This window comes from Bufo bufo, chromosome 6, assembly GCF_905171765.1.
Source record: "Bufo bufo chromosome 6, aBufBuf1.1, whole genome shotgun sequence".
Lineage (NCBI taxonomy): Eukaryota > Metazoa > Chordata > Amphibia > Anura > Bufonidae > Bufo > Bufo bufo.
Window position 1 is genome coordinate 109,352,682 of NC_053394.1, and position 25,553 is coordinate 109,378,234.

General features: G+C 46.4%; 1 protein-coding gene across 1 annotated transcript in view; it reads left to right on the forward strand.

The window, feature by feature from the left end:
• Positions 1 to 25,553, forward strand: part of LAMA5 (laminin subunit alpha 5) — a 125,808-nt gene that overhangs the window by 25,349 nt on the left and 74,906 nt on the right. The window lies entirely within an intron of this gene.

A 25,553-nucleotide genomic window follows, 5' to 3' on the forward strand; every position in this document is an offset into this window, starting at 1 on the left:
AAATCCCAAATTGACCCAAAATTTTGAAAAATTCCCAATTTTTAAAATTTCTATTTCTCTGCCTTTAAAACAGATACCTCATAAAATATTTATTACTTAACATTCCCCATATGTCTACTTTATGTTTGCATCTTTTTGTAAATTTCTTTTTTTTTTAGGACGTTAGAAGCCTTAGAAGCAATTTCAAAATTTCCAAAACCCACTTTTTAAAGGACCAGTCCAGGTCTGAAGTCACTTTGTGGGGCTTACATAATAGAAACCCCCCATAAATGACCCCATTGTAGAAACTACACCCCTCAAGTTAATCAAAACTGATATTACAAACGTTGTTAACCCTTTAGGTGTTCCACAAGAATTAGAGGAAAATGAAGATTAAATTTCTAAATTTCACTTTTTTGGCAGATTTTCCATTTTAATCCATTTTTTTCTTTAACACATCGAGGGTTAACAACAGCCAACCAAAACTCAACATTTTTTACCCTGATTGTGAGGTTTATAGAAACACCCCACATGTGGTCGTAAACTGATGTAAGGGCGCATGGCAAGGTGCAGAAGGAAAGGACTGCCGCATGGTTTTTGGAAGGCAGATTTTGCTGGACTGGTTTTTAGACACCATGTCCCATTTGAAGCCCCCCTGATGCACCCCTACAGTAGAAACTCCCAAAAGTGACCCCATTTTGGAAACTAGGGGATAAGGTGACAGTTTTATTGGTACTATTTTGGGGTACATATGATTTTTTATCTATATTACGTTTTTTGTGAGGCAAGGTAACCAAAGTATGACTGTTTTGGCAATGTTTTTATTTTTTACAACGTTCATCTGACAGGTTAGATCGTGCACTATTTTTATAGAACAGGTTGTTACGGATGCGGTGATATCAAATATGTCTACTTTCTTTGTTTCAGTTTTACATAAAGCATTTTTGAAAAAAAAAATGTTTTTGTGCCATATTTTTTTTATTTTTCTGCCAATCGCCTTGTGCAGGGGCTCATTTTTTGCAGGAAGAGTTGACATTTTATTGGTACCATTTTTGGGTACATATGATTTTTTGATCATTCATTATTACACTTTATGAGGCAAGGTGATCCCAAAAAATTGGTTGTTTTGGCACAGTTTTTATTTATTTATTTTTACAGCGTTCACCTGAGGGGCTAGGTCAGGTGATATTTTTATAGAGCAGGTCGTTATGGACGTGGCAATACCTAATATGTATACTTTTTCTTATTTATTTAAGTTTTACACAATAATAGCATTTTTGAAACAAAAAAATGATGTTTTAGTGTCTCCATAGTCTGAGAGCCATAGTTTTTTTTAATTTTTGAATGATTGTCTTAGGTAGGGGCAAATTTTTTGCGGGATGAGATGACGGTTTGATTTGCTCTATTTTGGGGGGCATACGCCTTTTTGATCGCTTGGTGTTGCACTTTAAATGATGTTAGGTGACAAAAAATGTGTGTGTATTCTTTTTTTTTCTCAATTTTTTTAATCTAAAATCAAGGGAAAGAGGCGTTTTTTTCTTTTTTTACTTGAAATGTCTTTTTTTTTAAATCTTTTTTTTACAACTTTATTTCTGTCCCACTCTGGGACTTTACTTTTGGGGTCTGATTCCCTCTGCAATGCATTACAATACATCTGTATTGTAATGCATTGCCTGTTAGTGTATTACACTGAGTAATACACTAACAGGTTGCCTAGGAGACCCAGCATCGGGCTGCCTTCTCACCCATTGGGTCCCCGCCATAGCAGCGCAGAATATAGAACATGCGGCGATTTTCACGCAACGCACAAGTGATGCGTAAAAATTACCGCTCATCTGCACAGCCCCATTGAAGTGAATGGGTCCGGATTCAGTGCGGGTGCAATACGTTCACCTCATGCATTGCACCCGCGTGGAATTCTCGCTTGTGTGAAAGGGGCCTAAGTGGTTGTAAAGCCCTTTACTTGTATTGAGGTAAAATGACTCCTCGCAGCTAAATGAGAAATTGGCTCTTATCTTGGGCACGTGAGAAGGAATAATACCTGGCAGCTGGTGAAAGGCGCCATTCTTCTCTCCCTGCCTGGCATTATTGTGGTAAAGCTCCACCTCCAGACAGTTGTGTCTAGACGTCTTCTAGATCCATGAGCGTGGGGGAAGGGACAGAAGGGGGGTTGTTTTTAAATGTATTTTTCCATTTTATTATCTTAATACCTTCAGTGGAGCCTCACTGTGTATTTAACAGTTGACTAAGACTCCACAGTTGGATTGTGTCACCCCTGAGGTGTGTGATGTGGTGAGGACGTGGCGTCGCGCTACCTGCTGCAGCTTGCTGTGCGGGGGTAACAGAGAGATCCTGGCTGCCAACAAGCCTCACTAGGATGAAAACTTATAACATCTACAATCTACTGCTGCTAGAAAATCTATAGCATGGTATCCGACATGACAGGCTTGGCTACACCAGCACAGTGGACAGTATCACACATGACAGGCTTGGCTACACCAGCACAGTGGACAGTATCACACATGACAGGCTTGGCTACACCAGCACAGTGGACAGTATCACACATGACAGGCTTGGCTACACCAGCACAGTGGACCGTATCACATATGACCGGCTTGGCTACACCAGCACAGTGAGACATTGACTGAGCAGTCAGTATTAGGGCTCATGCACACAAACGTATTTCTTTCCGTGTCCGTTCCGTTTTTTTTTTTTTTGCAGACCGTATACAGAACCATTTACTTCAATGGGTCCACAAAAAAAACGGAAGTTACTCTGTGTGCATTCTGTTTCGGTATTTCCGTTCCGCCAAAAATTACATTACGGACAAGGACAGTACTGTTCTATGAAGGATGTCATCCGTATTTTTTGCGGATCCGTTTTTTGAGGACCGCAAAATACATACGGTCGTGTGCATGAGCCCTTACACATATAGACTTGTATACATGGCCCAGTGGAAAGTGTCACACATTAATAAGATTAGATACGTGGCTCAGTAGACAGTATCATATATTTTAGGCTTAGATATATGGCTCAGTGGACAGCGTCACATATGATTGGCTTAGATATATGACTTGGCAACATACTGAAAATATTGAAGGATGTTGGTTTTTACAGTTTATTTGTATGGCACCATAGGGATTTATTCATGTATCGAGGTAATTTGAAGAAACACGGCAGAAACCGCTAAATGAATGTGATGTGTGAATGTACGCTTACAGGGGGCTGCCAGTGATTAACTTTGATTTCCGGACTGGACACTGATTCTGGTTCTTGGTCTCTTTGGTGATAATATACCTGTGACACTCACAACCTCCGTGTGTTGAGGAAAGGGTTAATGACGCCTCCCCTTGCAGCTTTGCAAACATTTTCCCTGAGCCTCTCTACTCAAGTCAAACAAGAGAGGAGAAGAGAAGAAAATGCCCTGATGTAAGGAATCCTTTTATATGGGCTCTGTTAGGTGTGTGGGGAGAAGGAGGAGGGGGTGGGGGGGGGGGGGGGTGCTTGTGCAAACTTTGAAGACGGATTTCAAATTCCTCATACACTTACAAAACTCTTTAATTAACCAAAGAAACTTTTTAATCCATGACTCCCGCCCAATACCCTCTAGAATGTCCTCATAGAAGGTTATTCTTCAGACGAGGAGGTTACATTCTCTGGAGAGGTCATCCTGTAGCAGAAAATATACCTGCAAAAGTTAAGGGTACTTTCACACTTGCGTTAAACTTTTCCGGTATTGAGTTCCGTTCTAGGGGCTCAATACCGGAAAAAAACTGATCAGTTTTATCCTAATGCATTCTGAATGGAGAGCACAGTGTGCATCAGGATGTCTTCAGTTCAGTCACTGTACGGTTTTTGTATGGAGAAAATACAGCAGTATGCTGCGGTATTTTCTCCGTACAAAATTCTGGAACACTTGCCAAAATGCCGGATCCAGCATTATTTTCTATTGAAATGCATTAATGCCAGATCCTGCCCCAAGTATTCCGGAAAAACGGAACCGGTTTTGCGGTCTGCGCATGCGCAGACCTTTAAAAATGTGAAAAAAATAAATATCGGATCCGTTTTTCCGGATGACAACCGGAGAGACAGATCTGGTATTTCAAGGCATTTGTGAGACGGATGCGAATCCGGATCCGTCTACAAATGGTATCCGTTTGCATACAGATTGCGGGATCCGGTAGGCAGTTCCGGCGACGGATCTGCCTGCCGGAATCCAACAACGCAAGTGTGAAAGTACCCTAAAACATGTATTAAGCGTTTAGAAAAAAAAGATAATCTCTTAAAGGGGTTGAGTCACCATTAAATGTTATTTTAAAGGGGTTGTCCCATGAAAAATATTCTAGCACCTGGATCTGAATTCTTTTGTAATTGCATGTAATTAAAAATTTTGCATAGCCACTGAGTTATTCAATAAAATGTATCTGTATAGCGCCACCTGCTGTTTTTCTTAATTCTTTGTCCCGCTCACTGAGAAGGCCGAACATGCTCCTCCTTCAACTGCCTCCTGAGCTGTGATAGGCAGAGAATGTTCACACCCCCTTAGCTGCAGCAGAAAAGACACTCCCCCTGAGCTGTCAGCTGGATATAAATCTAGCAGAGCAATGAATGGGGAGATCTCCGGATCCATGTGAGGTACACGGCTGGTTAGAGATGGCCATGTTCCATATGATGTCTGGTTTTCATTTTTTACATTAGTAATGGGATAATCCCTTTAACCTAATTCAACATGAAAAGCTAGTTATATTTGTAATTTTCTTCTGGTGCAAAAGAGCTCCAGTTGTGAGATATTCTCTTTACTTAATTGTAATGGCGCCCCCTGGTGTTTGATCTGCATAGAAATGTGCACACCTTCCTACTGAGGTGGTCGCACATGCTCATCTCCTTCCTCTAAAGGGGTTGTCTGGGTTCAGAGCTGAACCCGGACATACTTCCATTTTCACTCCGGCATCTCCCCTGACTTGAGCATCGGAGCAGTTCATGCTCCGATGCTCTCCTTTGTTTGCCCTACGCTAAATCGCACAGGGCAAAGGCATTTTTTGGAGATCCGGTGACGTACCGGGGCTCTCCATGGGGCTGCCAGGAATCCCGGTGACGTCACCCCCACTGATGGGTGGGATTCAGCGCTGCCCTAGCCAGTAAAACAGCTAGGGCAGCGCTAAAGCCCGCCCATCAGAGCCGGTGACGTCACCGAATACGAAGTTTCCGCCCGGCAGTGTGTTATTGAAAACAAAACAGCCCTTGCCCTGCGCGATTTAGCGCAGGGCAAGGGAGCGCATCGGAGCAGGAGATGCTCCGATGCTAGCCTCAGGGGGGCTGTCTGGGTGAAAATAAGGGTATGTCCGGGATCAGCTCTGAACCCGGACAACCCCTTTAACTGACCAGTATTATTCTTGCAATGATGAAACTGTTGTTTTAAGACCCTGGCATAACAGTCATGGGCCTACCACAAGGACAGGTGGTCCTTTCTCTGGCTTGGTATATATGGAAGGTGGCATATCTGAATCATTGCCTGCCTTTCTGCCCTATCGAGTGACTCAATTGTTAAACGAACTCTCACCACTTCCTTCCTATTCACTTTACTGCTTAGCTTCTGCCCAAAAGGTCACCATGCTCAGGCTACAGAGACTGCCTGATGCCATCTCTTACCCGTCTACTTAACCCCATACATGCTGGAGAGACTTAGTTTAGGATCAGCTGTATTGATTTCTATTAAAACGCAAAGTCGAGGAGAAGGTAGCTACTTCCTCCTTCACTGAGGTCACCATTAAACTTCTGTATTCGTTTTTTGGGTCTTGTCTGAGGTCTGTATTAGGCTAGTTTCACACTAGCGGCAGGGGAAGGAGGCAGGCTGTTCCGGCGAGTGAACAGCCTGTCTGATCCGTCCTGCCGCTAGTTCACGTGTGCCCCATGACTGCCGCTCTGTCCCCATTGACTATAATGGGGGCAGGGGCGGAGTACCGGCGGCAGCACGGCAGAGCACGGCAAGAGGCAGCCGGACTAAAAGTACTGCATGTCGTAGTTTTAGAATGGCTGTCTCTCGCCGTGCGCTGCCGTGCTGCCGCTGGAACTCCGCCCCTGCCCCTATTATAGTCAATGGGGACGGAGCGGCAGTCCAGGAGCACACGTTAACTAGCGGCAGGACGGATCAGACAGGCTGTTCACCCGCCAGAACAGCCTGCTGGACCCCCTTGCAGATAATGTGAAAGTACCCTTAACGTAAAGGGGTTTTTCGAGATTTTTTTTAACTGATGACTTATCCTTTGACTCATCATTATCTGATTGGTGGGGGTCCAACACCTGGGACCCCCGCCGATCAGCTGTTTGAGAAGGCACAGGAATTTGCTGTAGCACTGCTGCCTTCTCTCAGCTCACCAAGCCCGGTGTCGTACATTGTATAGCGGCTGTGCTTGGTATCGCAGCTCAGCCCCATAGGTTATCCGTTAAAAAATCCTGGAAAAGCCCTTTATTTAATTTGTTTGTATGGTCTGGGTCTGTATGTGTTATGGTCAGGGTTGTGTATTCATTTTAGGGGTGATGAAGGGGGTCGTATTCACTACTTGTGATTCTGATGCCTTACGTAGGAGGCACGCCCTACAAAAACTTTGCCCCATCCCTCTCTGCACTTAAAGAGGGATGAGGCATTCTCTCACTGTGATTGGCTGCCAATGAGAGTTGCGGGAGGGAAGGATGGAGAAAACTTTCTGGGTGGCTGAGTGACAAGAAGGGCAGCCTCATGAGAACAAACATGGATGACAGTGATGGCTGTTGGCTACTTCTGGTCTGAATACAGAGGTTTGAAGCACAAGCAGCTGGCCATGCTGCACAAGGATTAGGATCAGAGGCAAGTTCTCATGTTTGGCTGAATATATTCTATAGGTGGTTAAAGAGGTTTTCCAGAACATTTAGGTCATCAGTATCAGTTCAGTGGTGGTATGACACTTGGCACCAACACCGATCATCTGCCATCAGAACCTGTGGCAACCCTAACTAAGGGCTCATGCATAACTTATAGGGCGCGGTTTACAAAGTTGTGTTGCAAATGATCAAACAACATGAAAATATTCAGGTTTATGTTTTATTTTTACTAAGAGGAGGGCAGATTGTATTAAAGGTGCTTTCTGGTGGGTGAGCTGCAGTAACCCGTCACGGCCACTATGCTGTGTATGTAGCCGTTTATGTACGGCTCTGTGAACTTTTAGGGCTCATTCACATGGCTGTTGTTCGGCTATTCCGTGCATTGGGGGCCGCAACTTGCGCTCCCCAATGCACGGTCACATCCGCGTGGCTGGCGCAAACGGATCACGACCCATTCAACTTGTTCTATTTTTTTTGAGGTGCGGAGGCACGGACAGAAACCCGTGGGTTCAGTGCCTCCGCTCCACACCAACTTCCGGATTGCGGACTCATTCAAGTGCATCTAGTGCCCGTATTGCGGCCTGCAAAGATCGGGCACTGGCCGTGTGCACCCTGCACTTGAATGGGTCCACAATCCGGAAGTTGGTGTGGAGCGGCGGCACTGAACCCATGGGTTTCTGTCCGTGCCTCCGCACCTCAAAAAAAATAGAACGAGTTGAATGGGTTGGGATCCGTTTGCGCCAGCCACGGGGATGTGGCCGTGCATTGGGGAGCGCAAATTGCGGCCCCCAATGCACGGAATGGCCAAACAACAGCCATGTGACTGAGCCCTAAAAGTTCACCGAGCCACACATAAACGGCTCCATACACAGCATAGTGGCCGTGACGGGTTACTGCAGCTCACCCACCAGAAAGCACCTTTAATACAATCTGCCCTCATCTTAGTAAAAATAAAACATAAACCTGAATATTTTCATGTTGTTTGATCATTTGCAACACAACCTTGTAAACCGCGCCCTATAAGTTATGATCTGCAGGCTAGACTCTGTATATGGGTAATTAGAGATCTGATTATACATAATTACACAATACCCTGGAGTTCATTAGTCATTCGATAATTTTGGTCTGTTACATCTCTTCTAGGTAAATTGTGATAATTGCCTAAATTGCTCCAGACATAACTATTACTTTAAGTGCACACCTGGAAGGCTGACATTTTATTAATCCAGCAAATGTATTGCATTATTTCTCATTTTTGACACCTCTGAGGTATGAGGCACACGTAGTTTTTGATATCACCTGTGCCGCAGGACGATGTGCACACCTAGTCATAAAGGCACATCTTCTGGCCGCCCATGCACCTAAACTCAAATCTACGCTAACTCATAGCTGGCATAGATTTCACTCCTCATTTACGCCAGAACACTGGTGTAAATGAGGATAAATGTGCCGATGGCCCTGCCCCCACATGCTGCCCCCTTTTTTTGAAAGTGCCAAGGACGATGTAGAAACACCACCTGTGCCTAGATGTAGGTGCAATGGCGTTTAAAAAGTTGCAGTTCTCCCCTTGGAGCTTTGTTTTTTTGCAATACAAGTTAAAATCTACACTGCTCAAAAAAATAAAGGGAACACAAAAATAACACATCCTAGATCTGAGTTAATTAAATATTCTTCTGAAATACTTTGTTCTTTACATAGTTGAATGTGCTGACAACAAAATCACACAAAAATTCAAAAATGGAAATCAAATTTTTCAACCCATGGAGGTCTGGATTTGGAGTCACCCTCAAAATTAAAGTGGAAAAACACACTACAGGCTGATCCAACTTTGATGTAATGTCCTTAAAACAAGTCAAAATGAGGCTCAGTAGTGTGTGTGGCCTCCACATGCCTGTATGACCTCCCTACAACGCCTGTGCATGCTCCTGATGAGGTGGCAGACGGTTTCCTGAGGGATCTCCTCCCAGACCTGGACTAAAGCATCTGCCAACTCCTGGACAGTCTGTGGTTGGTGGACAGAGCGAGACATGATGTCCCAGATGTGCTCAATTGGATTCTGGTCTGGGGAACGGGCGGGCCAGTCCATAGCATCAATGCCTTCGTCTTGCAGGAACTGCTGACACACTTCAGCCACATGAGGTCTAGCATTGTCTTGCATTAGGAGGAACCCAGGGCCAATCGCACCAGCATATGGTCTCACAAGGGGTCTGAGGATCTCATCTCGGTACCTAATGGCAGTCAGGCTACCTCTGGCGAGCACATGGAGGGCTGTGCGGCTCTCCAAAGAAATGCCACCCCACACCATTACTGACCCAATGCCAAACCGGTCATGCTGGAGGATGTTGCAGGCAGCAGAACGTTCTCCACGGCGTCTCCAGACTGTCACGTCTGTCACATGTGCTCAGTGTGAACCTGCTTTCATCTGTGAAGAGCACAGGGCGCCAGTGGCGAATTTGCCAATATTGGTGTTCTCTGGCAAATGCCAAACGTCCTGCACGGTGTTGGGCTGTAAGCACAACCCCCACCTGTGGACGTCGGGCCCTCATATCACCCTCATGGAGTCTGTTTCTGACCGTTTGAGCAGACACATGCACATTTGTGGCCTGCTGGAGGTCATTTTGCAGGGCTCTGGCAGTGCTCCTCCTGTTCCTCCTTGCACAAAGGCGGAGGTAGCGGTCCTGCTGCTGGGTTGTTGCCCTCCTACAGCCTCCTCCACGTCTCCTGATGTACTGGCCTGTCTCCTGGTAGCGCCTCCATGCTCTGGACACTACGCTGACAGACACAGCAAACCTTCTTGCCACAGCTCGCATTGATGTGCCATCCTGGATAAGCTGCACTACCTGAGCCACTTGTGTGGGTTGTAGACTCCGTCTCATGCTACCACTTCAAAAGTGACCAAAACATCAGCCAGGAAGCATAGGTACTGAGAAGTGGTCTGTGGTTACCACCTGCAGAACCACTCCTTTATTGGGGGTGTCTTGCTAATTGCCTATAATTTCCACCTGTTGTGTATCCCATTTTCACAACAGCATGTGAAATTGATTGTCACTCAGTGTTGCTTCCTAAGTTGACAGTTTGATTTTACAGAAGTGTGATTGACTTGGAGTTACATTGTGTTGTTTAAGTGTTCCCTTTTTTTGTGAGCAGTGTACATAAAAAGTGGAATGAGCTGCAGCACCAAATGTACAGATAGACCGTTGTCTATCGGGCAGGGGCAACGGGAACAGATCACACATTGATGGCCTGTACTTAGGTCCTGCCATCAATTAAAATTCTTTGAAATCCCTTTAAAGAGACCTGTCACCTCTTCTTCTGACATGTCTGTTGTAGCAACTACTTGCATTCCCCATGTAATAACATTTCTCATCTGGAGCAGCCATTCTTATGCCTCTATGTTCTGCCATTCCTTTATTATTCCTACTAAAAGTTCTGAATGAATTACTAGCAGTTTTCAATGAAGGTCCAGATGGTAACACCCATCTGGACCTTTATTACAAACTGCTAGCAATTCATTCATGGCTTCCAGCAGGAATAATAGGCATGTATGGAGAAAATTAAATGTAGCCTCGAACCAAAGTCCATGTAGCTTATGTCAAGTGCTGAAAATGAAAGCTGAACTCTGGTTGCCATGGGCAACAAGGCCAACGTTTTCTTACCTGCGCCACACAGTGGTTTGATGAAGAACATGCGTTGTAGTGCCAACGTAGCAGGCCACAGAAGGGGCAGGGTTAATGTGACAAGAGACATGCTTATGTCTAGCGCTGTCTGGATACTGTACCTTGTAATCTGCCCACGGCTGATTAATGAGGACTGACTGCAGAACCTTTCATGTTGTGTCCTTGGAGAAAAGGAAGAAGCTGTGGGATTCCTAAACACCTGCGATTCCCAGGAGCTTTGCTTCAAGCATCCAGACCCCAGGGTAAGAGCTGTACCAGTATATCCTCCCCTTAGACTAGGCCATCGACCTGCTGCCTCTGCTTTAGGCTACATGGACACAAACGTATTTTGTTTCCGTGTCCATTCCTTTTTTTTTTGCGGATACGATGCGGACCCATTCATTTCAAAGGGTCCGCATCAGTATGTCCGTTCCGTAGCCCCGCAAAAAAAATTGAACATGTCCAAGGCCGAAAAGACATTTGTCCATCCAGTTCGGCCTGTCATCCTGCAAGTTGATCCAGAGGAAGGCAAAAAACCCTGTGAGGTAGAAGACAATTTTCCCCACTTTAGGGGAATAAAAAATTCCTTCCCGACTCCAATCAGGCAATCAGAATAACTCCCTGGATCAACGACCCCTCTCTAGTAGCTATAGCCTGTAATATTACACTCCAGAAATACATCCAGGCTCCTCTTGAATTCCTTTATTGTACTCACCATCACCACCTCCTCAGGCAGAGAGTTCCATAGTCTCACTGCTCTTACCGTAAAGAATCCTCTTCTATGTTTGTGTACAAACCTTCTTTCCTCCAGACGCAGAGGATGTCCCCTCGTCACAGTCCTGGGGATAAATAGATGATGGGAGAGATCTCTGTACTGACCCCTGATATATTTATACATAGTAATTAGATCTCCACTCGTCGTCTTTTTTCTAAAGTGAATAACCCTAATTTTGATAATCTTCCAATGGATGCGCAAAAAAAAACGGATGGCATACGGATGTCATCTGTTTGGTTTTTTTTCCGGACCGCAAAACACGTACGGTCGTGTGCATGTAGCCTTACACACGTCACTTACAGTGCCCGCCACTATATACCCTCACTACGGACAATGCAAGAGTGAACCCCCCCAACCATATACATGCCAAAAATCTTGTGCACTGGACCACAAAGAGGGGGGTTTATGCAAATTTGGCCAAAAAGTGCTATTCCCAGGGCAGAGCTTAAATATTCCAATTTTGGGTTTTAAATGTTGGTCCTCTTTACTCCCAGTCACAGTCAATAGGGGTCTGTATTATTATGCTTAGGCGGTTTAGTTTGGGGTCTGTATTAGCATAGAGGCTTTGGTCTGGCTGTTTATTTGTTTAGGGGGTCTTGTCTGGGGTCCATATTAGTTTAAGGGAGTCTGGTGTAGGGGGTCTAGGCTTAGTTCAGAGGGTCTTGTTGCGGTCTGTATATTTCTGAGGTCTTATTTGTTTAGGGGGTCTTAATTAATTGTTGCGGTGTGATGAAGACGGTCTCATGTACTGTGTGCGATTTTAATGCCTAGTTTCGGGACGTGTCCTGTAGAATCGGGGGCGGGGATACACTCAAAAAAATATTGCTGTGCGCAAAATCTTTCCGTAGTTTACCGTTCATATGGTCTCTTGCTTCCTGGGCTGGTCGCTCATTGCCTTGTTTATTTCTTAAGGTTTCTTCTAATAATATAATGATATATTTTTTTTGCTTGTTCAGCAGTTTCCTGACCCCTATGTCGTCACCGCCCTGCTCAGTCACCCTCATAAAGCTCCATCCTGTACAAGAGCCAGGTCCTGAGAATACAGTCAGCCTCTGTAGGGGAAAACAGATTAGGATATAAGATAATGAAATGGCGTGCAGCCGAATTAAAATAACATGGTCCTTTACACTAGTTACATTTTCCCCTGCGGCACTCCAGCTGTTGTGAAACTACAACTCCCAGCATGCATGTTTGCTCTGCTTTTCTCAGAACTCTGATGGAAATAAATGAAGTATGCTGGAGCGCCGCAGGTTGCCCACCCCATCGTTGATCGGATCCTTGGAGAGACTTGCACAACTTTTTTAATTTCTATCCTCCTTCCCACCATATAGAACAGACAGGTGATGATATGCAGAATGCTCCTATTTGTAGAACGCCGTAGGCCGGTGGCCTCTTTCACTGGGGGCCAGTATTAAAGGGGCATTTTGGTTGTGACAAGTTATGCCCTATCCTGTGGAGAGGGGATAATTTGTCACAACCGGAATACCCCTTTAATTACTGTTAGATCAGTGTGTGTCCTACTGCTGAGACCCCAAACCCTTTGGAGGCCCCCAAAATGAATGGAGCAGCAGGTCGGGCATGCACACTGCCTCTCCATTCATCTCTATGGGAGTTCATGAAATCGCTGAGTCCTGTACCAGGGGGCTCTAAGGAGTAGGAGGTCTCAGTTTGCGTGATTGGTGGGGGCCCCAGCAGTAGTATCCTCACCAATCTAACAGTAATCCCCTAGGTGTAATGACTCTCAACTGTGGATTTAAAGGGGTTTTCCAGGATTTTCATATTGACGTTCTGTCCCATCACGGGGGTTGCGACTCCCGGAACCCCAGCTGATCAGTTGTATAAAGAGGCCGCGATGCTCCATGGGTGCTTGGCACTGATAGTGGTAGTAGTACTTATAGTGGCACTTCTTACTCTAGTGCTCCCTGGGCCATGCAGTGAAGGGAGGGTGCACCCTTGTTCCCTCAGGGCACATTGTGATTTTGAGGTTCTCCTGCTTGGTGGTTGTTCGGGGTGCCCTTGGTGGGTGTGCCAGGCAGGGTCCCCTGTTGGAGGCAGACAAACGCGAAAGGGCAGCAATTGCAGATGTTGGTGCATGCAGTGAAGAGGTCAGCGTCCCAGTCCACCCCTGCCCTAGCCCTTAGGCCTCTTGCACATGAACGTGTGCTGGCCTTGCCCGTGCTGCGAACCGCAAATTGTTGTCCGCAATGCACGGGCACCGACTGTGGGCCAGCAGCATGTGGATTGCGACCCAATTCACTTGAATGGGGTCCGCGATCTGCCCTTTCCACAAAAAGAAAGGACAAGTTCTATCTTTTTGAAGAACGGAAGCACGGAACGGAACCCCACGAAAGCACTCCTTAGTGCTTTCCGTAGGGTTCCGTCCCGTGCTTTCGTTCCGCATCTCTGGATTTGCAGACCCATTCAAGTAAATGGGTCCGCATCCGTGATGCGGAATACACACGGCCGGTGTCCCTTGTATTGCCGACCCGCCGTACGCGGGCCGCAATACGGCCACGGGGGACACACGGCCGTGTGCAAGAGGCCTTAAAAGGAGATGCTCAATATCACATTTCCCGCACATTTTTAACCCTTTTAGCAGTGGCCTACCAGCACACCACAAAGCACCTTTTCCACGGTATAGAGAATTGTGCATCCTGAGGCTGATCATTAGGACATTCAGAATTATTAAAAAGCTATTTAGACTGAAGCGTGGAGGGTAGTCACCTGTGGTGCTGGCCAGTGGTTTATTTGGGTACTACTTAGCCAACATAGGATTCAGAAAGACTACCTAATGAATAATTATAATGGAACATTTTGGGGGTTTAGTGGAGTTCCCCTTAAAGTAACCCTTAAATTGACCCTGATGATGTTCATCCCCACAACCGTTCTGCTCCCGTCCCACACACAACAGGCACGCTTTTCTCCTGGGCTCTCCATAGCCAGAAGGCGCCTGGAATAGGAATAATGTGGACATTTATCATTTAGTGTATTAACACTTTCCATGTGATCTGGCCATCGGCGTACGGGCGATCTGCAGGGTGTGTTGTCCAGCCCTGGGGAGCAGAACAGTAAGGCAGTGTCAGAGCAGAGACTAGCATGAGCAACAAGTGCTTAACAGACTGGAGAAAGGGCACTGGGGGGAGGAGGCGAGAGGAGGGGTGGGGGGCTATGGGAACAAGTCAGAGACAAAGCCAAGTGAGGAGGGAGGCAGAGCGCTGGCACCGCTCGCTGCATGAAGTGGGCACACAGAGAGGAAGGGTAGAGCAGGGAGAGATGCGAAGCTCACTATAGAATTCATAATGTAACCACCTGGGCACAGCACTTATAGGATCAACTCCAGAATGCCATCCAATCAGAGCTTCACCCCTACCTCTCCAGAAAAAGGCCCCAGAGAAGTCCTGAGTCAGAATGCACCATAAAATTGTGTGGGATTTTGTTTTGACATTAAAATAACCCTATGGGAAAAGTCGATGGTCCATAGGAAAGTCGATGGTGTATTGTATGGTGAAAACTTTGTAATGGACTGTGGGAAGAAGAAATGATAAGAATCTCACACGATTTTCCAGAATTTGTTGTATGTTTGAATTTTAATAAGTTGCCTCTGTCCAGGCCAAGCAGCGAGGCATGTATCCATAAGGCCCCATTCACACGACCATATGGTAATAGTACCCGTGTTATGGACCGCAAATACGGTCTGCAAAGCACGTGCATCGGCTTTTTGAACTCTGTACTGCAGTCCGGACCCATTGACTTGAAGGGCTTCCGATCCGTGCCTCTGCACCGCAAAAGATAGGACATGGCCTAGCTTTTGTCATATCTTGCGGATCACGGACCCATTCAAGTCTATGTGTCCGCACCACAGTACGAAGTTCACTACACCGGCACGGTGTCCATACGGTCGTGTGAATGGGGCCTTATGGATACATTTGCGCAGTTTTTTTCTGGGGCATTTCGCTGTGGTATCCAAATCAATAGGTCTGCACCGCAGCATGGAGTTCACACGGCAGATACCCATGTGCAGCACGCCAGACCTGCAGGGTATTGCGATTGTGAGGTCACGGTTAACGGCAAGCGAGGGTTACTCACAGTTCTGTAGGGAAACCCTGGGCAGGCGTACAGCAGTGAAGGAGAGGCTGGCACAGGAGTCCTCTGGGGCACGCTCTGTATTTAGGGACCAGGCCTGGTGGTGGATGAGGTGCCCTGGATGTTGCAGGTGTTTTATGTGCCTGGGGCAAGGTCCCTTTAAGGTTCGTGACGCCAGTGCCTGTAACGGTGGCACACCGATTGGTAGTATTAATAAGTGAGGTACACAGATGGTATGGTGAACCAAACTTTGCTTTACTGTAATCAGTTCAACTTTATACAGTTGGATGTCAATTCAGTTCCACATATCAGATACACTTCACAAGCAGGCTTTCACAATTATGGCATGTATACTGTTTCCTTGCAAGATACTCAGAGGGTAAATAACAACACACTCAGAATCAGGCTGTACCTTCTCCTCGGAGAACGTGTACACTGTTCCTTAGAACTCCTGTCTGTTTTTTATCCCAAGGCCCGGATACCTCAATGCTGGCTTTTATCCTTGGTAACAATCTTCCTCAGGTACTCATCCTTGCTTTACATTACTACTCCTTCTGCCCTTCAGCTTACTTGTACTAGCTGGAAACACTGGCTCTGCTTGACTTGGTGGGAACTGCAGGTTTTCTCCCAGGAGGCAAACTGAGGATCCCTCTACTAGCCTCCTGGTAACAACTAGGAGCCTGGGCTGTCTAGCTGCATGTCAGGAGAAGGCCCTCAGCTCATCCCTGGCTGGTGCCTTCTAACTTGTCTCTGCAGACTCCTGACCCTGCACTCACTCTCCCTGTCTGGGCCTGGACCTTTATACCAGGGGTTCTCTAACTCCCTCTAACGTCTGGGATGACTAACTGCATCCAACTAGGCCTGCTATTGTACCATACAGGGGAACATTGCACACAAAAATACAGTATAAAATACATATGATGCACAATTAAATATAACTTTCCTGTCCCTTGTGAGGAAGAGTAACGCACACACCAGTTGACCCTTGTGTAGTGCCCACGCCTATCTAGTGGGACACTACACATGTATTGCTGGTCTGCTGTTTTTGGGCACGGCGCCCATACGGTTGTGTGAATTGGACCTAAATGTGAGCCTTTGTGTGTCTATTCCTTACCATTTTCCAAATCTTTGCTTGCTGTCAGCAAGTGAAAAAAAAGAGAGAAAAAAACCCTACAGAGTGAAGGGTGGGTTCAGACACTGCACAATCTGCACGTGTTCTATGCAGTTATATCACAGTATATGCCACCATATTAATGCCACCCTCCTTCTGAAAATGCTATTAATGTATACTAATAACCTACAAAAATGTGCTCCTTTTTCTGTTGAGTTCTTTGCCCATGTAGCACGGGGTGCACTTGTTGCCAAGTCCCCGATGCTGTCGGAGTGTGGCAAACAGATGGGTGTCTGCGCGCTGCAGCTGTGCTACCCTCTGGGCGTGTGTTATTGCGAGGTTCTGATGGGCACAGTGTTGTTGGCTGCGAAGTGCTGAACATATTCAGCTGTGGGTGACAGATTAATCTAACTGTGCAGTGCCAGGACGCAGGCCAAGTATTCACCGGTAGAGGGGAGGCGGCAGGAACAGCACAATGGTTTCCGTAAGGCCTCATGCACACGACCGTATGTATTTTGCGGTCCGCAAAAAACGGATCCACAAAAAATATGGATAACATCCGTGTGCATTCCGTATTTTGCGGAACGGAACAGCTTGCCCTAAGGGTCCATTCACACGTCCGTTGAGTGGATCCGGCAATTATGTGGAACGGGTGCAGACCCATTCATTCTCAATGGGAACGGAAAGGATGCGGACAGCACACATTGTGCTGTCCGCATCCGCATTTCCGGTCCGCGGCTCCGTACTCCCCAAAAAAATAGAACATGTATTGCGGACAAGAATAGGCATTTCTATAGGGGTGCCGGCCCAGTGTATTGCGGATCTGCAATAGACTATGGACGTGTGAATGGACCCTTAATAGAACAGTCCTAACCTTGTCAGTAATGTGGACCATAAAGGTCCATTCACACGTCCGCAACTTCGTTCCCATTGCGAACCCATTCATTTCTATGGGGCAGCACGATGTGCTGCCCGGATACGGAATTGCGGACCCGCACTTCCGGGTCCGCAATTCCATTTCCGAAAAAAATAGAACATGTCCTATTCTTGTCCGCAATTGCATTGTGTGAATACACAGTTCTCTGCAGTCCTTTGGGCATTCATTTGATTGGTTGCCAGGAGGAGCTGCTCCACTCTTTCCCCTTGCCTTACGTTTCATAAATTCCACACTCATCGTGTCCTTCTCTTATCCACTTGTATGGAAATTTCTGAAAAATCAGCAGCCCCAGCTCTGTTCCACAGGATTGTGGGCGGATTGCAGCTTTTATTCCCTTTGGAAAATGACGTGAACTCAGTATCTGTTATTTATGGGACAATGTGTGACTGTGGCTGATGGGAGCAGAAGATGAGGATGACTCCGAAATTGCTGCTTATTCAAGGCCCTGTTCCCGTGTGGCAGTCTTGGCGCAGTTTGTAAGGTCTTTTTTTCTAATCTGCTTACAAATTGGTGGTGGGGGCTTTATTAGGAAAAATGGAGGCGTTGCCTATAGCAAGCACTTTGTGTGCAGCTTTTAGCATACTGTTTTACCACGGTTTTTAGCCAGACATTGAAACGACATGCTTCACCTGTCAAAGTTGAGCCCCTGAGAAATGTGGCAATCTACCGTTAAACCGCGGGGATTTCAGCCGCATAGCAAAGACGGCTACACGTACAAGGCTACACGACCTGTTTGTGCGACCCAAAGCTCATGAGGTCACACTTGTGAATGTGCTCGTCTTATAACATACAGTATGACGTGTTGTGACCCCAGCGTCATGAAAGTTCAGACTTGCTGGATCTTTTGTCGCATGTGACTTTTCCAGTATAGAGTTTAATGTAAGACACGTGTGACTGTGACTCGCTTGTCACATGTCCATATTTTGGTCGTCAAACCACAGATCCGCAAAACACAGCCGCCTTCCATGTGCATTCCCATCCATACAAAGGACTATAGAATAGGACATGTTCTATAATGTGTGGACCAGCCGCACTGATCTTGATGTGCATGACCCCAGTATTGCCAATCCAGAATATAGGAATCTGTTTGGAGCGGCACTGCATATTGTGAACCATCACCAGAAAAAAATAGAATCATATGTCCAGGCGAATGAAAGGGACCCAGAAGGAAAAGGGACTGGAGAAGATTGCTTCTCGGACACAAAGCTTTTTCCTGTTGCCCATGATGCAGGCCTAGCCTATTGTAAGGGGTTGTGTCATCTCAAACATTGGTGGCGTATCAGTAGAATATGCCCCCAATGTCTGAGCTGCGGGTCCTACCTCTCTATCTCCAAGAGAAGGAGAGTGGACCTCGCATGTGCGGCCACCTTCCATCCATTTCTATAGAAATGCTGAATATAACCAATTGTAGGGCTGCAGTAAACGATTATTTTAGTAATCAAGTATTCCATTGATTACTTTTTACGATTAATCGAGTAATCTAATAAGAAAAAATGAATTAAAAGACTGTTTTCCTTTATAAAAACTCATCAGACCCCCTGCCATCAGTCTCCAACACCCTTCTTCCCTGTGCGATCAGCCCAAGTGCATCAGTTTCCTCAGTGCCATCAGCTCCACTATCCTCCAGTGCCATCAGCTCCCCCCCACCCCGGTGCCATCAGCTCCGTTCCCCCAGTGCCTTCAGCTGCACTTCCCCAGTGCCAACAGCCCCTCCATGCCATCCATTGCCATGTCCCCCCACTCCCCCAGTGCCATCAGATCAGACCCTCCATGTCCCCCAGTGCCATCGGATCGGCCCCTCCATGTCCCCCAGTGCCATCGGATCAGCCCCTCTATGTCCCCCAGTGCCATCGGATCAGCCCCTTCATGTCCCGCAGTGCCATCGGATCAGCCCCTCCATGTCCCGTAGTGCCATCGGATCAGCCCCTCCATGTCCCGTAGTGCCATCGGATAATCCCCTCCCTGTCCCCCAGTGCCATCGGGTCAGCCCCTCCATGTCCCCCAGTGCCATCGGGTCATCCCCTCCATGTCCCCCAGTGCCATCGGGTCATCCCCTCCATGTCCCCCAGTTCCATCGGGTCATCCCCTCCATGTCCCCCAGTGTCATCGGGTCAGCCCCTCCATGTCCCCCAGTGCCATCGGGTCAGCCCCTCCATGTCCCCCAGTGCCATCGGGTCAGCCCCCCCATGTCCCCTATTGCCATCGGATCAGCCCCTTCATGTCCCCCACTCCCATCTGCCCCTCCATGCAATCCATTGCTGGCTGTCCCCCTTCAGTGCCATGTCCCCAGCGCCAGTGAAATAAAATACTTACCTTTCCTCTAGGGGCGCTGCTCCACAGCTCCTTCCTCTTCTTCTCCGCATGCTGCACCTGATCCTGACGTCACACAGCATCGGGTCATAGTGCGTGCTTACGTGCACTATGGCCTGACGATGTGTCGGGATACAGTGCAGAGCGGTGGTACGGGCCGGCGGGTGACCACGGAGCGGTAAGTAATAGCAAGCGCTTCACTCCCGCTTCGTGGTCACATGACACAAACGAATGCTCGATGCAAAAAATTTGCATCAATGATTTTTTTGTGTCGAATTACTCGATTTAATCGAGTAATCGTTTAAGCCCTAGCCGATTGCTGGCTTGACAATTTCCGTCAGCATCATAGGAGTGAATGGAGCGGTGGGTGCCCTTGCGAGGTACACTTTCAATTAATTTCTGTTGGATTTGAAAAAATCAGAGTGCGCTGCTTGGCTATTTTCAGCACTCCCAAAGACGGCCTCGCATGCGAGTTCCGCTGTCCTTCACTTTGCGGGCTCCTTTTCAGGGATGCCTCTGGGACCTGCTGCAATCAGACATTGCTGGCATATCCTAGCGATGATAGCAATGATGATACAACCTCTTTAAGCATTTTACTGTTCACTTTTTGCTATGAGGGTGTATGATAACCTGAAACGCGTAAGCAAATTTGAATATTAATGCTTATGTGTCCCAATATCAAATAAAGACTTTATAGATTTTATGGAGTGCTGAACGAATCTATATATTTTATCAGTCAGTCCTGTAGTTCGTGCGCCTCTGCTTGGTATGGAGTTGAGCTCTTCCAGTCATATGTATTCTGAATATCACACATAGTAGGCTTGGATATACCAGCTCAGCAGACTGTATCACACATAGTAGGCTTGGATATACCAGCTCAGCTGACTGTATCACACATAGTAGGCTTGGATATACCAGCTCAGCTGACTGTATCACACATAGTAGGCTTGGGTATACCAGCTCAGCAGACTGTATCACACATAGTAAGCTTGGGTATACCAGCTCAGCAGACTGTATCACACATGACATCCCTTCAGCAGACTGTATCACACATAGTAGGCTTGGATATACCAGCTCAGCTGACTGTATCACACCTAGTAGGCTTGGATGTACCAGCTCAGAAGACTGTATCACACCTAGTAGGATTGGATATACCAGCTCAGAAGACTGTATCACACATAGTAGGCTTGGATATACCAGCTCAGCAGACTGTATCACACATAGTAGTGTTGGCTGTACCAGCCCAGAAGACTGTATCACACATAGTAGGCTTGGATATACCAGCTCAGCTGACTGTATCACACATAGTAGGATTGGATATACCAGCTCAGCAGACTGTATCACACATAGTAGGGTTGGCTGTACCAGCTCAGAAGACTGTATCACACATAGTAGGCTTGGATATACCAGCTCAGCTGACTGTATCACACATAGTAGGATTGGATATACCAGCTCAGAAGACTGTATCACACATAGTAGGCTTGGATATACCAGCTCAGCAGACTGTATCACACATAGTAGGGTTGGCTGTACCAGCTCAGAAGACTGTATCACACCTAGTAGGATTGGATATACCAGCTCAGCTGACTGTATCACACAGAGTAGGCTTGGATATACCAGCTCAGCAGACTGTATCACACTTCGTAGGCTTGGATATACCAACTCAGCAGACTGTATCACACATAGTAGGCTTGGATATACCAGCTCAGCTGACTGTATCACACATAGTAGGCTTGCATATACTAGCTTAGACAGCAGCACACTGACTCTGGACGGAGATACGCTTGTAATATTGGCAACTTTGCCTCCATTATCGCCCCTCGTTATGTAAAAGGTAAAGGATCTTTGCTTCCATCAGGCTCTATGGTCGAGGTGAGTCAGTCAGGTATGAATGTCTTTCTAGGAGATGCTGGAGTCTGGGATCAGAGTTCACATTGCAGTCTGGACATCAATGCCAAAAATAAATTAATGATTTGTAAAAAGTGTGACTCTCCCGGCTGCGCCCTTCCCCACACCTTACATAATATATTACAATTTACTCTATATATTAGGTCATGATTTCAAGAATTTATGACAATATGCAGAAAGGTTGGTTGTCCTCCACTTCCCCTGACCCTAAATGGCACATCTACTTACATATTGCTGTAAATTGGAGATTTGCTATTCAGAAGTCTGGGAAAGCTGAGTGGCAGCCTCTGTAGAAGCTGAAATGGCGGACATTTTTAACATGTCATCTTTTTAAAGGGTGTGCTCAACTAAGAACATCTTCTGAAGTGCCAAACACCTTGGCTCATCTCTAGACCTGAGAGGCCTCAATCTCATCTAGACCCTGAGATTTCTACTGAGGAGGGTTTTTAATGGGGCATTACAGTATTTTAATGAGTACATAGTCCCACAGCCCCTCCTCAATAGTATGTTATGCCATTTCGCGGTGACACCTAGGACAGTGTGGTCATTTTGTGGTTCTTAGCTTTGGTTGCATATCACATCCTAGAAGGCTCTGACAGATATTAGACTAGGCTGGGACTTGTAGTCCTTCCACATTTTCTTAGTCTGTAGTTCGCGAGACAGTGTCGTCTGCTAATCCCAGGAGCAGATTTCCTTGAGATGCTCCTTGTCTGGATGATCTCTCCTTTTATGGCTTCTTACATGAAGACCTAACATGGCTCTCTATAGTGATAGTCTAGAAATAGACTGGGGTTATTTTCCAGGCTCCTCCATTTTAACTCCCTTGTGCCCTGGCGAGGAATGTGCGCGGTCACTGTAAATGTAGACCAGAGAAATAGCCAAATATTTATGTGTCCATGTACAAAAATATCCAAATTATTCCAGAAAATCCCCCATCTGATTTCCTTGTGGTCCATATTTGGGATTGAATGTTCTGGTCTAACTTGACATTATATCACGGGCCCCATTAAACAGCCTCTTGAGGGACAAATAAGCAAAAACGTCCCTATAAAATGACCAAATATGCCTTCCCTTTATTAATTGCTCTCAGCCAATCAGCTGGACTGAGAGAGAGAGCACTTGACACGCCCCCTTCACACTCAAGAAAGAGAGCTGTACCCAGTCCTGGGCAATAGTACTCACTATTTTTTTTCCTCTAATTGTAATTCTGAAGGGTAAGGAGGGACTTGGGGAATTTACTTAATGCCAGCATACCCACTGATTCAGTTTTATTTCAAATAGGGGACCTGTTGTGCTTCCCCTTTAAGAATCACTGGATGTATGACTCCTATAGATCCTCTCTTAGTGACCTCCTGATTGATGTCCAGGGCTTTCCTTCTTCTTCCGTCACCCTATACCTGTGCATTGTGCCCGATGCAGTCTGTTGTCAGATGAGCTGATGATCTCCCTGGGCTGCTTTTTCTTGGCAGGTTGATAGATGGGTTAGTGGAAAGTTGGCGTATGTGTGTGTATGGGATAACTCCTCCGCCGTGCACATATTTAATTACTGCAGCGATGATGGAAGCACGGACCGTGCATTACAAGGGATTGTACATAGAACAGAGCTTACACTAGGCAAAAATAAACTGTACCAATCTTTGAGGACACATTGGGTACTAGTTCTGCCAGGGTATTATTATCACCATTACAAAAATCATGTGGATCCAAAAATTGTTATTAACCATTTAGGACTGAGCAGATATTTGGGGATTTCGCTAAGCTCAATATTGAAGATTCAATATTTAAAAGTTTCCTGTTGCACCCGAGCTGTTTGATGCTCCTGGGACCCTATGCACAATCTATAACAGGGTCCCACATGCTGTTTATAATACTGATGTCTAATTATGTGACAAAGGGGCTTTTGGGGCCCCTTCAAGCCATAGAGCCTGGATACAACTGCAACCTCTGCATCCTGCATTGTTACACCCCTGAGTGTCAATCGCAAACTTGTATGGCATTAGGTATTAAGTCAAATGAACAGTTCTTGCTCAGACCATGGAACCCCTTTAAGTAATAGAAGTCTGGGTTCACATGAGAGTTGCTCTTTACATTTTTGATCCCCCCTTTTTGAAACAAAATATAAAGAATCAGATCCTTTGACCAATTCCATTCATTTCAATGAGATGCAAACTGGCTCCTAAATGCACCCATTCAGTCGGGAAACGTATTGAGGGTTGATATTTCATGCTTCAGTTATCCAATCGGTTGGGAAAAGCTGATGAAAGAAATGGCTTATGAGCCATAAGCTGCTCAACAAAATGGGCCCATTAGTTTGGCTTAATTGAACATGTATGTTATTTCAATGGAGCAGTGAGGAGATAGAAAGGCACTAGAAACCTCTGGAGCTGCTTATCTCTAAAGGAAAGCATAAAGATTGGACAGGGAAAAAAAATCTACCCTATTGTTCTAATCAGTGGTAACTCAAAGGGTTTTGGTAAGGTGGCCATACACATTCAGTAGCTGTTGGCCCAACGATCGTTTGGCTGACAGCCATCTCTCCCAAATTCCTACCAACCCTCACACACACATTCAGCTCATCCAAACTTCTGGCAAAAACTCATATCCCAGGAGAACAAAATGCATTCCTTCCAACTTTTAAAAAGCCAAAGGAGGGACAACATCCACTGTCCTCTTAGTGCCTCCTTCACAATAGTTATACCCACTAAGTGCCCCCTTTACAGTAGTTATTCCCCCTTTGAGCCCCTTAAACATCAGTATGCACCCTTAGAGACCCCACATAGTAGTTATTCCCCCTTACAGCCCCCACACAGTAGTTATTTGCCCTTAGAGACCCCACCACAGTAGTTATTCCCCCTTACAGCCCCCATACAGTAGTTATTTTCCCTTAGAGCCCCCGCACAATAGTTATTCCCCTTCAATGGCCTGCACACAGTAGTTATTCCCCCTTAGTGTCTCCCCACGGTAGTTATACCCTCCTAGTGTCCCCACACAGTAGTTATTCCCCTTTAGTGCCCCCCAAACATCAGAATGCACCCTTAGTGCCCCCTCATAATAATGCTGCTCCACAGCCCCCTTCGTGTCCACCTTACAATAGGGTAGCCTCCCTTAGTTAGTGTACACCATACAATAGTATAGCCCCCTAAGTTAATGCCCACCTTACAACAGTGTAACCCTGGTCCCTAGTGAATGGAACTCATCCTGCTCTCCCCAGAAGCAGGTGCAATGAGGTGTCGTCATTGCACCTGCTGAACTGAGTACAAGAGTGCACAGTCCGGGGAATGTTCATCATTCCCTGGCCTGTGCGCTGTCTTATTTAGCCCAGCATGCACGATGACATCACCTCATGACCCACGCCTGCTGGGTAGAGCATTGGCCGAGTGAATGGTGGCTCCTTGCTTCACCATTGCATTCAACTGTATACGCATCCTCAGGATGCAGAGACACTTGAAACTAGGAGAAACCTCATCCATCCTGGGCTCGGCGACAGCCATCAAAATCCAGGACTCTCCAGCCAGGTCCAGGATGGTTGGTTGGTGTAAAAAGGAGTGGGCAAAATGAATATAAAAATATTAATTTCACCTAACCCTTCTTTCCCCTGAAATCATTTGTCGAGGGAGAGTTGGAAACTCCTCATACACATCAAACTGTGACTGTTCTGAATCATGTAACCAGTAATGGTAAAAAAGGATATGTTGTCTTCCTGGTGTTCTCTAAATCCTTGTCTCATGCTCCAGCCCTCAGGTGCTGCATAATATAGTGGATTAGTTTTGGAGCCTTCTTTTAAGACTACCAAGTCTGGGTGATTTCTATATGTCGTAGTTTTATTTCGGCTGCCCCTCGGCATGTTTGCTGTGCTGTCGCCGGAACTCCGGCCCGCCCCCATTATAGTCAATGGGGCTGGAGCGGTAGTCCGGGGGCACGCGTGCACTGGTGGCA